This window comes from Notolabrus celidotus, chromosome 15 (assembly GCF_009762535.1).
Source record: "Notolabrus celidotus isolate fNotCel1 chromosome 15, fNotCel1.pri, whole genome shotgun sequence".
Taxonomy (NCBI): domain Eukaryota; kingdom Metazoa; phylum Chordata; class Actinopteri; order Labriformes; family Labridae; genus Notolabrus; species Notolabrus celidotus.
The window spans coordinates 9584727-9600897 of NC_048286.1; the positions used below are offsets into that span (position 1 = coordinate 9584727).

General features: G+C 39.8%; 1 long non-coding RNA gene across 3 annotated transcripts in view; it reads left to right on the forward strand.

Annotated features, from left to right (window-relative positions):
- The first annotated feature begins 1619 nt into the window (after positions 1 to 1619).
- Positions 1620 to 16171, forward strand: part of LOC117826446 — a 47051-nt gene continuing 32499 nt past the window's right edge. For all 3 annotated transcript variants that reach the window (XR_004634044.1, XR_004634043.1, XR_004634042.1), the window contains exons 1-2: positions 1620 to 1895; positions 14410 to 14610. This is a non-coding gene — a long non-coding RNA (uncharacterized LOC117826446). The remainder of the gene's footprint in view (positions 1896 to 14409; positions 14611 to 16171) is intronic.

A 16171-nucleotide genomic window follows, 5' to 3' on the forward strand; every position in this document is an offset into this window, starting at 1 on the left:
TTTTCAAACTGCTCTTTCCTGTTTATTTTCCTATAGTGAGCATAATTACTCAAATGGAGCAGCTTCAAAATAAGTGTTGACTTCAGACTCCTTGGCCGTGATTGTTTTAATTTGAAACCACTTCATCACCTCTTCCAGCCTAATGCCTGAAATGTGAATTTAATGAAGTTTAATGAAATGTCAGCTTAACAGTATTAAGTACGTTTAAATAGCACCAGCATTACAACAGCAACACAACTTGAAAGTGAAGTGAATGTGACCTTTGAATATTCAACTTGCAACATAATATTAATTAATTAACTGCTGCAGCTTAATTTACTCAGGCTTAAATGAATGTGAGACTGCCAAAATCCCAACAATAAACCAAAAGAGGGTTCGGTAACACTTCATACCGCTTTTCTGCATTTTAGATTTTGTCAAAAAATATGAGTCATGGATGTGCTCTGTAATAGAAATATAATCCTTTTTCGCTGGTTTGATATGAATCGAGCTCCGAAACAGTTTTCAGATGAAAGATTTCATGGTCAGGCTCACCTGCTGCTGTGCTCAGTGGGTGATGGATGCTGCAGAAAATCCCCAGTGATATAAGTGCTCTGAGAAGCAAAATAAGAAAGGTTTCTCTCTGTTATTACTGTGATAACATCAGGGCTTTCTGTCCACATGTTGGTTCCATAATCCAATTGTCAGAAATTCTTGGACTGAGTTTCTTTCTTGTTGTTCAGGTGCCATATGGTAACCCTTCCCCTTGTCTTATCTCAGAGAATCAAATCTGAGCAAGCAGACATGATACACATATTTTTAGACTAAAACTCATGGGACATATCTTTATTCTTCAAGAATAATAACATTTGCTGAACAATCTCTGAATCATACGCTTTAACTAAATCTGAATCTTGCCTATAATTCATCAGAACTGTACTTCACTATAACACTAGTTCAGCAGCTCCATATTTCAACATGGAAATATATTTGTTCAGCTTTTAATAAGAAAAAACATTTGTCCGTGACGTCATCCATCTGTTCCTGAGCGCTGTTTTGAAGCCAATCGTCGGCGGGAGCCATATTGGAAATGCTGAACTTAACCCAAACGTCTGTCGAGCTAATGTGAGGTAAAGAGGCGGGGTTGGAGCCTCCTCGTCGACAGCTACAGTGTTCCCGCCTGTCAATCTAGTCAGTCATGTCCTTAAATGGGCAAAACTCTTAAAAACTGTGCCGATAGGGAAACAAGCTCTTCAGACCAAAGCCGTTATTTGAAGCAGGCTGCAAACATTTTTGTTATTGCTGCAAATATCGTCTTTTTTAAATGGGTCTTAAACCACCCTGCCCCTCCTGACCAAAGACCCAGCCATGATGTGTGGTATGCATGCCTAATCTAGTGCAGCGGTGCTCAATTGCAGACTGATTCTCAGCCTCAGTCGTTCATGTGAGATGTAGAAAAGTTTTTAGTCTTTATTGTTAAATGTGTATAATAGTTTTTCTGCCCTCTCTTAAAATCATTTCCTGTCAGATATACTTCAATGCATCCCAGAAAAAAACCCAGGCTGACTTTAACGCATCACAGCTTTTCTATTGGCTGCTGGACGCGCTGGGACCGGACTCTGCAGCACGACGGTGTGAGTGCTAACGGACAGCTGTCAATCATTAGCCAGTTAGCTTGCTACATGTTCAAAGCACCAAAATGACTGCTGATAAAAATAGTGAGGAAGTATGTTTTAACGTAAAGTACAAACTCCAAAAGTATGAGAGATGAAGGGCCAGTTAGCACAGCAGTCAGTTTAAGTAAGAAGAAGTAAGGCTGCATTTCATGGCGTCTGTTTTCCATACTCACAAGAAGTCTTTGAAGAGGGCAAAGTTGTGTAAAGAAGCGTCTGTGGAGTGCCAGAGGCTGCACTAAGGTAGAGACACATTGACTCTCACTTTTCCGACTGAAGCACTGCCCTTATTAGGCCTGTATCTCGTTACTTCTCCGTTTGTGTAAATATAAAATACTGAGGTAAGCTATCAGTTATGACTATGGCCCCCTATGCAGACTGGCTGTACATGTGCTTGCGTGCGTGTGTTTGCAATGCTGAAACCTGACAGGTTGATTGATCTTGCTTAAAAAAAGGCTGATTTAGTTTATGTGAAAGTATTCAACAAACTTATATTATATATTCAAAGCCATTTATCCTCCACCACTTCATTTTGGCACAGACCAGAGCTTCAAAACACTGCTTACATTTCTTACATTCCTTAAATTCAGTTATTAATCTCAACATGGACATACCTGACTCTTCCCCTTCTTAAATAAGGCCTGAGTGGGATTTTGTCTGTCTGTGTCTGGCCTGATAGGATCACAACCAGCTGTATTAACATTGCCACATCAGCTCACACCTAGAATAACAATCTATATTGCCTGTGAAGCTACAGATCACATACAGTTTATTGATCTGTGTCCTGCTTTCCATCAGATTGATTGTCCTGAACTTAGAAGTCTCACAGCCTCCATCTATATGCTGCCTTAAGACTCAATTGCGCTCTCATGTAAAATACAGTGAGTTTTCTTTATTAAATATAGGATCCAAACAAAACTGACATGATGTAATGCAGTATTAGTATTAGCTTACTGCTAGATGTTTAGACAAACACCCTTTGCAACTCTCACCAGCCTGAATGTGTGTGAATAGAATAGAATAGAATGTTCTTTATTCATCCCCGAAGGGGGAAATTCAGGGATTGCTAAGGGGTTTTAAGATCACAAAACGGTACATATCAGTACATACAGATCAATATTTAGTCCAAAGTATGTAAGTTATATAAATCATCTTGGCAATGAAGGACTTTTATGAAGTGACAATTTTGAGGAATCTCAGTTTGGGAGCTCGGCCTCGAGAAAATGTCACATGGTGGCAAATGTTGGGTCTTTAGCTGCGTTTCCATCAAGCATGTGGTGGAATTCATCAATAAACTGGATACAGTACATAGAAGACTCAGGAGACTCTGATGGCTTATGCTGAAGAAAGTGTATGTAGAACTTGATCAAGGAGAAATGACAATACACAGGCAGTAGAGTGCAGTGCAATGCCAAGTCAATTCTGTCAGACAATCCCTCAGGCATGGTATTTATCCCAAAGATGAAACTAAAGTTAGATACCCATATTTGGACAAGAAGTAACACAACAATTGGGAAGAAGAACAGTGTTCTAGCCTGGAGACACTATGTCTGTCACAACACATAGATAGACGAGGATAGGAGAAAGGGGAAGGACCTTAATTACTACAGTACCCTGTCTTGCCTATCACCCAGTGGAGTCTGATGACATAGGAAGGAAGTTATTCTGCTCCTGACACTTAGACTGGAAAGATATAAGTGTTAAACATTCTTGTATACCTATATGAGACAACGAAAATTCCACCACAAAGTGGTCCAGTTCAGTTCAGTATAGTTAGTAAATATTTGTGTGTCCACTGTCAAAGGTTGGGATAAGTACAAAAGAACTGATTCACTTGTACCAAGCTGTAAACATGTTTATTTCTGCTATAAAGATCGTCTTTATTGAATTTATGTGTATGTGGTTTTCAGTACTTCTGGAGCCGGCCTCAAGCTGACACTCGATGAACTGCAGTTTTTAACACTTCTGCATTGGCTTCAATTCTCGCAGCTGGAGGTTGCCGCTTGGGCACCAAGTCCACCAATGACCCTAAAGGGCGGAGCTAGACCCACTGCAATCTATTGATTGGTTAAAAGAATCGTCACTTCCTGTATAAAAATGGACGAACACAAAATGCATCTTGTGAATTTCTTGTGAATAATTTAAAGTCATTTTTTTTCTTTTGCAAATAATGTCAGCAGGTGTTGGCACTGCACCCATGGACTTTTTCATTGGATTTATTGGCAGGCCACACTAAAACGCAAGAAAGATCAGGGTTTACTGTACCAAACTGGCATGAGCCAAACCAGACTGCTTGGTGGAAATGCACCATAACATGTGATGCACACAGGCCCAAAAACAGATGTTTTCGTCTGCTTTCATTGCTAAAGAGACATCCATTTATCCATCATCCATTATCTATCCCTCGGTTTCCATACCTCCATCCTATTCAGGGTCACTGGGGAGTTGGAGCCAGTCCCAGCTGCCATTGGGTGAAAGGGTTAGGTACAGCTCGCCAGTCTAGGACTTTGATTCAGACAAACAACTAGACACACTCACATCTGTGGATGATTTAGTAACTGGTTAACCTTATGAGCATGTCTTTAAACTGTGGGAGGAAACTGGAGCATCCTGCATGCATGGGGAGGTGTCGACCACTGCACAACCATGCAGCCTGGGATCTATCTATCTGCAGATCATTTTTTATATAAAGCAATTTCCAAGTGCCCTTCATCAAATCATTAAATCCTAGAGATGTGAAATTCAGTGATATCAGAATTTACAGTAATTATCCTTCACAAAATGCATCAGAACCACAGGGTCAGAAAATTAAGCCCATCTACGACTGTTTATCCATTTTTTTTAATACATCCATGGTCTATCAATGACATCTCCACTGTTCTAACAATGTAAACTTTCACAATAAATACCTTGTAAAAGTCTTAAGTTAGCTCAATAAACAATGAATTATATATTTCAAATAAATAATCATTGCTTTCTCACTCAGCATGCATACATATTACTTGTTGGATGTTTTGCTGAGTTTAATGGCTGTGCTTTCAAACCATTTTGAAGCAGTTAGATGAAGCTCAAGCCAGCTGTCAGCTACCCTCACATTAATTTGAGCTCATTTAGTGGAGTAAAAAAGCAGCTCTTTAAATTCATTTTGCATTCCGGAGGGACATGTTGCTAACACTGTCATTGTGCAAAACATGAAGAAGAGGAGAGTGAGATCAGGCCGGTATTCAATCTGTAAGATTTTTTTTGTTGTTCTTGTCATCATTGAGCAAAGTACCAGCACATATTTTTATAAGATCATGTAGGCCTAATATCATTCTCTGAACTCTAAATTCAGACCTTTCTTCTTTAATGACCTCCAAACATTTTGAATATCATTGCTGTTGAAAGGACCATAGATCTCCAAAACTACAGCTTTTCTAGAAATAAAAAAACATTGTTTTTTTTAACAGGATTCAGTAGCAAGCTCTTTTTATTTGCTTTTCATTGGCTGAAATTGCCCACTGACAGGCACTAAGGGTGACCAAAAACATTCATTTAAACATAAATAAATAAATAGATAAATAGGTAAATATGGAGATACAAGGTTTCTGCCTGACATGCATTTTAACATCAGTGGAGTAATATTTCTTGGTTAGGTTGATGCAGCTGTTTCTGGTGTGTAAGTGTTTTTGATGTTTTGGTAATTATCATGAGAACATAAACTCTGAACATTTGGTCATCTTGTTCCATTATTTATCATTTATTTTAACACCTTCCTGAGCTCATCGGGAGTTCAAGTTGTGGAAGTTGTACAGTTTTTGAGTCTTTTTGGATGTTGTTGAAATTCGTAGGTCAGTTCCAGGGCTGGTTCGGGACCAGTGTCTAATCTAAATCCAGATATCTGTGTTTCCACTGTAGACTGTTTAAATAATGGACCTAGAATCTGTGACGTCAACCATTTGTTTCTGAAGCGCTGTTTTGAGGCCAATCGTCTGCAGGAGCCATATTGGAAATGCTGAACTCAACCTAACTGCTGTTGAGCTAGTGTGAGGTAAAGAGGCGGGCTTTGAGCCTGCTCGCCAACAGCTACAGTGTTCCTGCTTGTCAATCAAGTCAGCTGTGTCTGTCTTAATGGAAAACTTGTAATCTTAATGTCTTAGAAATTGCCGCATTATGATGAAATTGACCCCCCGTACAGTGTGTGCTGATCAAGAAATGAGCTATCCACTCTGAACTGAATGCAGGAGGTGTGGCAATGGCGCAGTGAAAGGAAGTAGTGTGGACACTGTTGGATGGGCATTGATAAAATATCTATATGTGAAGTATGGGTAGAGGGCATCTGACAGTGGTACGTTGGAAAAAATGTCCGGTCAGACTCACACATTTTATCGTTATTAATTTTTTTTTTCCCTCTTCGGTCTGGCACTATTTGGTGCTGTATGCTGTGGATATGTGCTGTTAAAAAATCAAAATCCAATAAAACTTGAGTAATACAAAAAGAAATGAGCTATCCAGACTATAATTGTTTTTTGTACCAGGCTGTAAACTTGATTATTTCTGCTGTAAAGATCAGCTTTTTTGAATTGGTGTGTATGTGGTTTCCGGTACTTCAGGAGCCAGCCTCAAGCGAACACTTGATGAACTACAGTTTTTAACACTTCTGCTTTGGCTTAAATTCTCGCTGCTGGAGGTTGCCACTTGGTTTCCACCACTGCAGATCTGGCCCAAAACCAGAAAAAAACGGTTCCAGAGTAGCACCAACTCCATGCTGGGCTAGAAGAAAGAACCACTTACAGCAGGGGGTAGAGTGGGTTTATCGTGATGTGGCTCTCCTCTGGCCCTGGCCTGTGGAAAAGCAAGCTGGTTCTTAGAAGGGAGTGAGGAGTGGATAGTTGTCAAGTTACCTCTATGTTTCACTTTAATTGAAATGGATCGAAATAAGGAGAGATGATCAGCTATTACCTTTGATTTGTTTATATTGTCTTGAGTTATAATAGAATCTGCAAATGCTCTAGTGTGCAGTTACTGTGAATTAATACCCAGCTTTCTTACTGATCTTCCGGTTGTATAAGATGCTTGATTCTGATTTGTTAAAACCCCTTGACGATGGTTATTAACTTTCACTAACATGAGCAAAGCCAGAGGCAAAATGATTACACGTCCTGTCAAATAAATCTGCGGAAAAGAGTTCAGGCACATTTTGCTTCTGCTTGTTGACACCATAGGTGTAATGTGAGGTAAAGTTAGTATTTATAGTTAGTATGCTAAGTCGGCAGACTATGGACATTTTCATATTGGATCCTGTCCAGCAATATTAGCAACGGAAGCAAAGGAGGTGAGAGCAACTTTAGATTACCTGTCGCTCACCCTGTCAGGATTCTATTTCCCATAAACACCTGCTAACCAAACATTATCCCTTACTTAGTGTTTTTTCCATCATAAATCATCATTCTATTGTGTTGTTGCTGTGTTGTGTCTTGCATAGAAAAGATATTAAAGCTGTTGTGAGGGATTTTTGAGTTTTCGAAGAGTAGCTGACTCAGTTTGAGTCCTAGCCTTTAACACTTTTTAAGTCCTTGTTAAGCTTGTGAAGCAGTGCGCGGATAGTTTGGGTCATAAGTCTAATTGGGGGCAACGTTGACGGATGGAGTCAAAAAAGGTTACTTGTGTATCTCTGCAGAGAGCAGGAGGAAAATAAACGTCTGCAAGAGAGACAAAGTTTGTGTTGAGGCAGAGGGAGGAACATTGTCAGATGAGGTTTCTGTGAGTTAAGTTCTTTGTGTGTTCTAGACGGATGAAAAGAAACAGATTCACAGGTACAATAAGAGCAAAAGGTGCAATCACTGTGCATTCACTCAGCTTGTCATTAAAATGACTGTAGCTTCATGGGGAAGTGATCAGCAGCACAATAGTCTGACTCACCTTCAGACAGATGAAGTGAGAAAGATGAGAAGAACAAAAGTATTCAAGCCGGAGAGTACTCTCTGTAGCCTTTAAATGAGTGTGTTCACTCACTTCTACAAAACCTTTACTTTTGTATCTCTTTCCCACTTTATCTTTGTCTAATCACAAACAGTGTATCTAAACAACCAGCCATCAGAAGCACAGTTTAAAAGAGAATATTAATACTTTATAGTACTTTTAATGGTTTAATCTTTCAAAATCATGTTCATAGATTTTGTATGTTTAGAAAATAGACTTCATTTTTTATCTCTTTAAGAAAGCTCCAAAACTTCAGCCGCCCATCACTTGTTACCATGTATGTTTGTTTTTAGACATCTGATGACATCACCATTAGTTTTCACCAGACCAGCCAAATGATGATTCCATTAATGGACAAAATTGATGGCAAAATAAAAGTTACTAAAATAGGGCTTGGTTGTGATATAATAAACCACTCAGTATGCCACCATACTGATGATCACATCGCCTTTACTCTGTATTGTATAACTGAGAGTTCAGCTTTTTCTCAAGCCTTAGAGCTCATCTGCTGTCCTCTAAAGACAATATAACCTCCAGAGGGAACAGAAAACTTTTCTTGTTAGCAACAAAGAACTTATGGCCAAGGCTTTCTTTTCTGTGCGTCGCCTTTGTTTTCTCTCCATCCAACAACTACAGAAGTGACAATAGAGTTTGTGTTGAGAGATGACGTCTCAGAGGGGATTGTAGGCTGAATTTGTTTACAGATATCCTTTTAGATACACAAGTTAGAGCTAAATCAGTACTGCTGATGGTTTCTGGATTTCATTGCAGCAGATTACCTTTTACTATCGACACAGACTGTCCTGCCCACAAAAGAATGAGTGAGTGATACTCTTCGTACTACACATAGAGCGCTTGGTACCAAAATACATCCATCTACCAAATCTTCAGATTATGTGATACAGATTGCTAATCTTAGACCTTGTCAAGTCTCATAACAAGTTCCATTGTGCACACAGCATTTACTTTGAAGCCAGGGTTGGTAAGTCACGGGAAACTGGCATGAATTTGAATGTAGCATTTCCTCAGGACTCTGTCTAACCCCTCCTCTTGGAGCTCCTCCAACCCCCCCCCTCACATGCACGAACACCGCTGATTCGCGACCATATGATGGTGAAATTAACGCCCAGGACGCGGGCAGAACGGCAGGACAGGATTTGATGGGTTTCATATTTTGGCTCCTGATGGCAGGGGTTGGTTGGTGTTTTCCCAGGTTTACTCCGGCTGTAGATAGCAGCTTTTTTTCACTCTTTTTTAAGAACACATTATGTATTGATTGCCACCTGGACATAAAGATAATTTTAACCAGTATAACAAAAAGTGTATCTAAATCTGACTACCAACCCTAGCTTGAAGTGCTTTTAGTGTTGATGAACTATCCTCCAGTGCTAGGTTTGATTTTGTACAATCAGTGCTTACTAGGGCTGTCAAAAGATTCATCCTTTTAAAATCGTGATTAATCGCACAATTGTCCAAAGCCGACTCGCGATTAATCCCATATTAATAACACAATTTTTTTAGAACATGTTTCAGTAATACCACAAGCTTCATATAGTTTATAGAGCAGGCATAATATTGTTAAAAAAATACCTAGATTTCATTTCTTTCAAAGAGAAAATATTAGGCATAGATATTGATGAGATGCAAGGTGAGGTAAAACCGTTAGTTTTTGTTAGCATGCTAAATTGGAAGATGACTGACATTTTCATATTGGATCCTGTCCAGCAATATTATCAGTGGAGCAGGTGAGAGCAACTTTAGGTTACTGGTGGCTCACCCTGTCAGGATTGTATTTCCCATAACCACCTGCTAACCAAATTAATAACACCATTTTTCGGGGCTGGTATTAGGTTCATATAGTTTATAGAGCAGGTATGATATTGTTAAAAAATACCTGGATATTATTTCCTTCAAAGAGGAAATGTTAGGCACTGTGAAGGCTGATTTTTTCTTTCAAAATAGTTTTGAGTTGTTCACATTCATGATTTAATAAGTAATTTGTACAGAAAGAAGCACAAAAATATGAGGTACATGTAAAATAAGTCTTTACAGTGAGCTGTCTGAACTTCAATGGTCCACAGTGGAGGTACAGATAGCTTAGAGAGAACCATGCTCGTCGATAAAGTCTTTGCAGAAGAAAAGCTCAGCTGTTTGTTAAATGAGCCTGATCATGGTGTTGTCCCTGAGAAGGCAGGAATCATCAATCATTGTTGGTAACTGATAAGTTACTGTACCAACAAAGTTAAAGGTGAGGATGCAGATAGTTAAAGAACAAGCTTCACCACCGTCACTCTGTCTGCCAGTTCACCGCAGAATGGAGGTAATGAAGTACTTCTCAGAGAACTTTAAACAGTCGCCAAACTTTGCTGCAGTTTTTGAAATGTTTCCGTCCTGCCTGTGCCCCAGCAGCAGCCACATGAGGGCAGCATGTTTATGAAAATATCCGTGTAATGTCTTATGTCAACAAAGTACGGCTGCTCTGCTGAGGCTTCACTCTGTCGTCTCCTCGGTTGTGTGCCCCTAACCTTCAGGAGGCGTGTTTGAAGTCTGAGGGATGTGTGGGCTCATAGAAGGAATTTCTGATCAAGTGTTGCTTTCAAAGTGCATCAGAGTCGTGCAACCAGCCGGCATCTCCCCGCCTCGTGTGCGTGTGTTCTTGTCTCAGCAGAAGCAGCAGGAGCCGCCCTTGAGGAAACCTGAACAAATATTTCTCTCTTTCTCGCACACAGGCAATATTATTCATGCTACACAAAATGAAGCAGTGAAATCATACAAAAAGAAACTTGCTGCCGGCTTTAAATTCTGTCACTCACACTTCAACAGTCCTGCTGGAGTCGATCAACAAGTGAAGAAGAACTCATGCCACAGAAAGTGCAGAGGAAAATATTAATTTATGAGCTCATTACAATAAACTTAAGACCATAACACCAACTGCGCTTGTACAAAAGTCTAAAAGGTAGCCAGGTGGGCTGCACAACAGAATGCAAATCTCTAAATCTGTTGATCCAGACTTCAACAGACATCTTTCAACCAGCAGGAGCACAAAGTCTATGGGCAAGATGATAGTTGGAACCATAGACTGTATAAAACAGGGTTTCGGATAGTGGAAGTAAACAACAGCCAAGCTGATCGCGAAACTGCTTCTTTAGCATCAGCTATGATTTAAAAATGTGTATGGAATTTAATAACTTTTACAGCACCTAAAAACTGATTGCCCCCCATCAAAAAAGAAGAAAAAAGAAGAAGCGTTACGGTAGCGCTGTGCATTGTGGGAAACAGTATGCGAGGGAGACTGGTCCAATGCATACTGAGAAATTTTTCCGAATCAGTACGACATCCGGGTAGTTTTGGCATACTGCAGATTTTGCTCTCTTTCACATACTGCATACTACATACTGAATTTTGGCCAAATCAATACGTACTGGTAGTATAGTAAGCAGTCTTCTTGGCTTCGCCCATTGGTTTCTGAAGCACTGTTTTGAAGCCTATCCACGGCGGTCGCCTTATTGGAAACGCTGCCTCAACCTAACTTTTGGTCAACCCAAGAGGCAAACAGATAAATTTTAGGCAATTATTTAGCCTTCTTGCTAACAACTAATCCTTATTTCTTCCAAAATAATAAATCATAAAAATCCTACTGCTCATTATGCTGACATATGCCAGAGTCAAGCCTCTGTATAATATATTTTATACTGAGAACTTATTGAAACAGACCAACAGGCGCTCCTTGGGGTGATGTAATGGACCAGAAATGACAAAAGTGCTGCACCAAGTAGAAAGTCTTGACTTGGAGTTGTTGAGTGCTATACCGGGTATTGGAATCACTAACAAGTTGGCATTCCTCCCCAGAGACATATTTTACATAGCTTTGTCAGACAATGATCAGTGATTACTGATTGGATATGGGTTATTGGATTTTTGCAGATATTCAAATGCTGATAATGTTAAAGCTTATGGGTCATTGGAAGAATCTTCCTTTTTTGCTGCCTATATTATCATGCACCCGTAGTAAGTTATAATTCTTTCAGGAGTCAGGGGACAGAGTGCATTAGTAAACTGCCCTGTTTCTCTGTTTTCTTGATTCAGTAATAAGTTGCATTAAATGGCTCTGGATAAAGAGAGTGATAAAAATGTTAGTTTACATCTTTCCAGATTGTGAACTACTGCAGAAAATTATTTTATTGGATAATTGAATACATTTTATGTTTCTGAATTACAAATGTAAAGCCATTTCCACCACAAATGATTCATTAAAACATAACAATTTAGGAATACAATTTCAAGGGGTTAACTCTAGAAAACTCCCATCACTTTACGACTCCGCCAATGTTAAATCAAAAATGTGTGAAAGGGGCTTTTAAAAATGTTCTGTAAGACTTTTTTCAGTCGTCCTCTGCAGCTGTGCTCTCTGTTTGTGCTCGCCTGAACCAGAGACACTCAGTATGCATTTTGAGTGCACACTGTAGATAAAGATTTAGACTCAAAAACTGAAGGAGATAGTGTTCTACTGGTGGAGTAAATGTATGAGGCAAAGAAAAGAGGTCTGGAAGAGGAAAGTATGTGGTTTAGTGAAGAGGTCTCAGTATAACTTATGAGTAAGTTGTGGGTCTGGGTGTGTGGGCTGGTTTAGGCCTCAGGGGAAAAAATAAAGCAACTCTTATCAATAGTAGTGTTGACTCATTATTAGTTTGCCATTCCTACACTCCTGCTGATGTGAATTTCCTCAGCTCTGTGTGTTTAGGCAATCATTTACTGAGGCACATTGTCAACATTTCGCAAGCTTCGTCTCAGAAAACACTCTGCTGCCGTCAATTTAATGTTCTCTTGAGGTGTGTCATCAGAAACTAAAAGTAAGAACCCTAAGACTGAAACACATTTTCCCTTTCTGCACTCATGATTACCATAAATCTCCAGCTAAGGTGCAGTGGTGATATAGTGAGCCATTAGAAATATGACAAATACATTCATTAGCCTCCTCTCTGCGCCTCAGCTCCATGCTGTGACTCTCGGGGGGAAGAGTGGGAATAACTTTGGTGTTGCCTCTAAAGGCAGAGCTATCGACCCCAGGGGTAATAGAGGAAAACATGATTGAGAAAGATGGATCGGTGTGGCTCACCTTCAACTGCTATTCCTGGCCTATTGATTATGTTTATGAAAAATGTGTGACAGGCGAGGTTTGTTTTGTCTCAGCTACAGGTCTGGAAAGTAAAGAACAGCTGTGAAGACTTCTGAAATGGAAATCTGCACAAGATAAATACATTGTGGAAGGATTTTTATTTGTAACTTTTTTAATTGATATCTGAAAAGTTTTCTTGGCAAATTACATTCATACTGAATATTGACAACCCATGTGTTACTTTTGTTAGCCTAGCAAACAACATTGATTGAATAACTTGTTTGTATTTTCAGTGCGGATAATTCAGATGAGTCAGCTTTTGAAAGAACCATCATTGCATATTAAAAAACGGAAGATTTTCACAAGTGGAAGGATGATGGAGGAAACATTTCAGTTAAAACTTTCAACACCCGTTAGTCCCCATTTTTAACTTTTCACTAAAGTCAAACTAGGCTGAACTTTTTTCCTCAGTAAATCATTTGTTTGTGATCAGTTTTGAGAAAAAAATGGGAAAAAAGGACAATAAAGAAGATTTTATATATTTTAGTTTCACGATAGTGTCCTCTATCTTTGAATAACTCTAACTAAATGTTAGTAGCTTCACTTCTTTTTTTTTTTTTTCAAAGTTATATTTTTGGCCTTTTGCCTTTATTTGAGAGGACAGCTGAAGAGAGACAGGAAATGTGGGGAGCAGAGAGTGGGGGATGACATGCAGGAAATGGTTGACCGGCCGGGAATCGAACCAGCAACCCCTGCGACGAGGACTATAGCCTCTGTATGTGGGGCGCTTAGACCGCTAGGCCACCAGCGCCCCGTAGCTTCACTTCTTTATTTATCCACGAGTACAAAACATATTCACAGATGAGCATAGCACACACAGGGCTAAATTAATCTGTATGTTTTAACCATGCATTTAAAAAAAAAAGTGAGACGATGGTTAATAAATACAGCACACAGATTGGTAAGAATGGTAAACAAATAAAACTAAGTTAGCATTAGTAATACAACACACACTGATGATAAAAGTCTGAAGAAGCAAAACACCAGGGTGTACCAGGATTTACTTAATCTCCAATCTACCTTTACTCCAATCATTTCTTCTTTTTATTGATAAATGAACTACTAGCAACCCACAGATTGCCCAGTACTCAGTGTTTCTGTGCACAAAACCATAGGCTGTAGAAAGCATGGAGGCATTCTCAGTGATGTCAACCATTGGTTTCTGAATGGAGGTAGCCATATTGGAAATGCTGACTCAATCTAACTTGTGGTCAACCGAGTAAGAGGCAAAGAGGTGGTCTTGAGGTGTTGCTTTTGCAGCCAGCCTCAAGTGGACAGTTAAAGAACTGCAGTTCCAGCACTTTGCCATTGGCTCCATTTCTACAGACCAGAGGTTGCAGCTTGCACAAAACCTGTTAAAGCCTAAAACTTTATTTAAAATGCACCGGAAAACACAAAGTTTCCCTGGTAATATAATCTGTCATCTTAAGTAGGAAATGTTTGGATTCCATATATTATGACAGTGAGAAAAATTGTATAGATTTCCATAGCCTTAAAGGTTATTAATTCACCTGGAGTTACTCCTTAGCTGTAAAATTAATGTCCATGTTACAGTCCATATTTGTTTATTAATTTTTTGTCCTGAGAAAAATGTCATAAATGCTCCTTTTTCTCCCTCAGCAACTAGAGGGGAGTATATCTGTCTGGGTTTGATTGACAGCAGCTGGCCGAGCTCCAGTCAGGAGCACATGCAGAGGGCAGAGAGTCATGCTAACAACCTGCAGTGAAGCTAAGAAGCCATGTGCTGACAGTGTGACGTTAGCAGTGGTGCTGAAGTCTTCATACACATCATCAGTGAAGCCACCCAAAGTGCTAATGCAGGTAAGTTTACATGCTTTAAACATGGTGCTCTTTCAGGTCTGCAAACTGAAGTTAGCAACACGCTTCCACAAGCTAAGTGTTCATGTTTGTTTAAGTTAGATATGAAGGAGAGTGAAGCAAGAAAGCTAAAGTGAGTTTGTGTTCAGAGTCTGGCTCTGGTGTGTTGAAGCAGGCTGCTGTCTGGCTGTTAGTCAACATTGACCGTATTCACACAGCGTCTATTTTCCTCTGACTTCACTCAGGGTGGGACGCTCAAATGCTGTCATGCCGCTGTGTTTCAGGTTGTTAGCTGTATAAATGTGGTGAATCTGACAGATAGTGTTTCAGCACTTTCTGATTGATCACCAACTTAGAGGACAAGTCAAAAATCTGGAGAGACATTTGACAATATTTCAAGCAAAAAAAAAAAATTGTCAACTCAGTAGCCACCCAACAACTTGCTAGTATTAGCATCAAGCCTCTTCTTTGCTTATACTACTTTTAGCAAAAAATTTACACTTTTCTTATCTATTTTTTTTTTGTTAAGAGGGAGTATTATACTTCCCCATAAAGTAACAATGTTGGAAGTCCTAACTAACCATGTGCAAATTTTCAAATCGCTAGGTATTCACAAGACCTTCAAGATAGTTGCTGAAATGATGACGTCATCATACAAGGCCTTCCTTGTATATAAAATATGGACGTAGTATCCGTGACTTCACCCATCCGTTTCTGAAGCACTGTTTTGAGGCCAATCGTCTGCAGGAGCCATATGCTGCTGTCGAGCTATTGTGACGTAAAGAGGCAGGCTTTGAGCCTCCTAGCCAACAGCTACAGTGTTCCCTCCTACCAATCAAGTCAGCTGTACCTCTCATTGGAAGACTCGTAATCTCAATATCTTCATAATTGCAGTGTTAGAGAAAAAATTCACCCCCATACAGTGTGTGCCGATCAAGAAATGAGCTACCCAGGCTATAGTCGTCTTTTGTACCAGGCTGTAAACTTGTTTATTTCTGCTGTAAAGATCGTCTTTTTTGAATTGGTGTGTATATGGTTTCCGGTACTTCAGGAGCCAGCCTCAAGCGGATCCTTGATGAACTGCAGTTTTTAGCACTTCTGCATTGGATGAACATTTTTAGACCAGAGGTTGCCGCTTGTGCTGGCAAAGCGAAACAGCACCCCCCAGCAATAATGATCTGCCCATAGCTCTGCCCCCCACAGGCCTCTGGAGGGCTAACCAATCAGAGGAGAGAGGGCTTGTGAATCGAGGCTCTTAAAGAGCTGTAAATCATGAAACCTTACAATAGAGGTACGAGAGGGACAGTATAACACCTGAAAAAATCATAACCCCTCTTTAAACTAGCTGGTATAGGTTGCTTGTTAGTAATCAATGTGCTGAAGCATCTAACAGTTATGTTGGCTTGGAATTTTACTGTGTTAGATACAAGCGGAAACCTCCGGTCTCAAACGATGAAGCCAATGCGGAAGTGATATAAACTGCAATACATCGAAAATCCGCTTGAGGCTGGCTGCAGAAACACCGGAAACCACATAGACATGAATGGGAAAAAGACGATCTTTG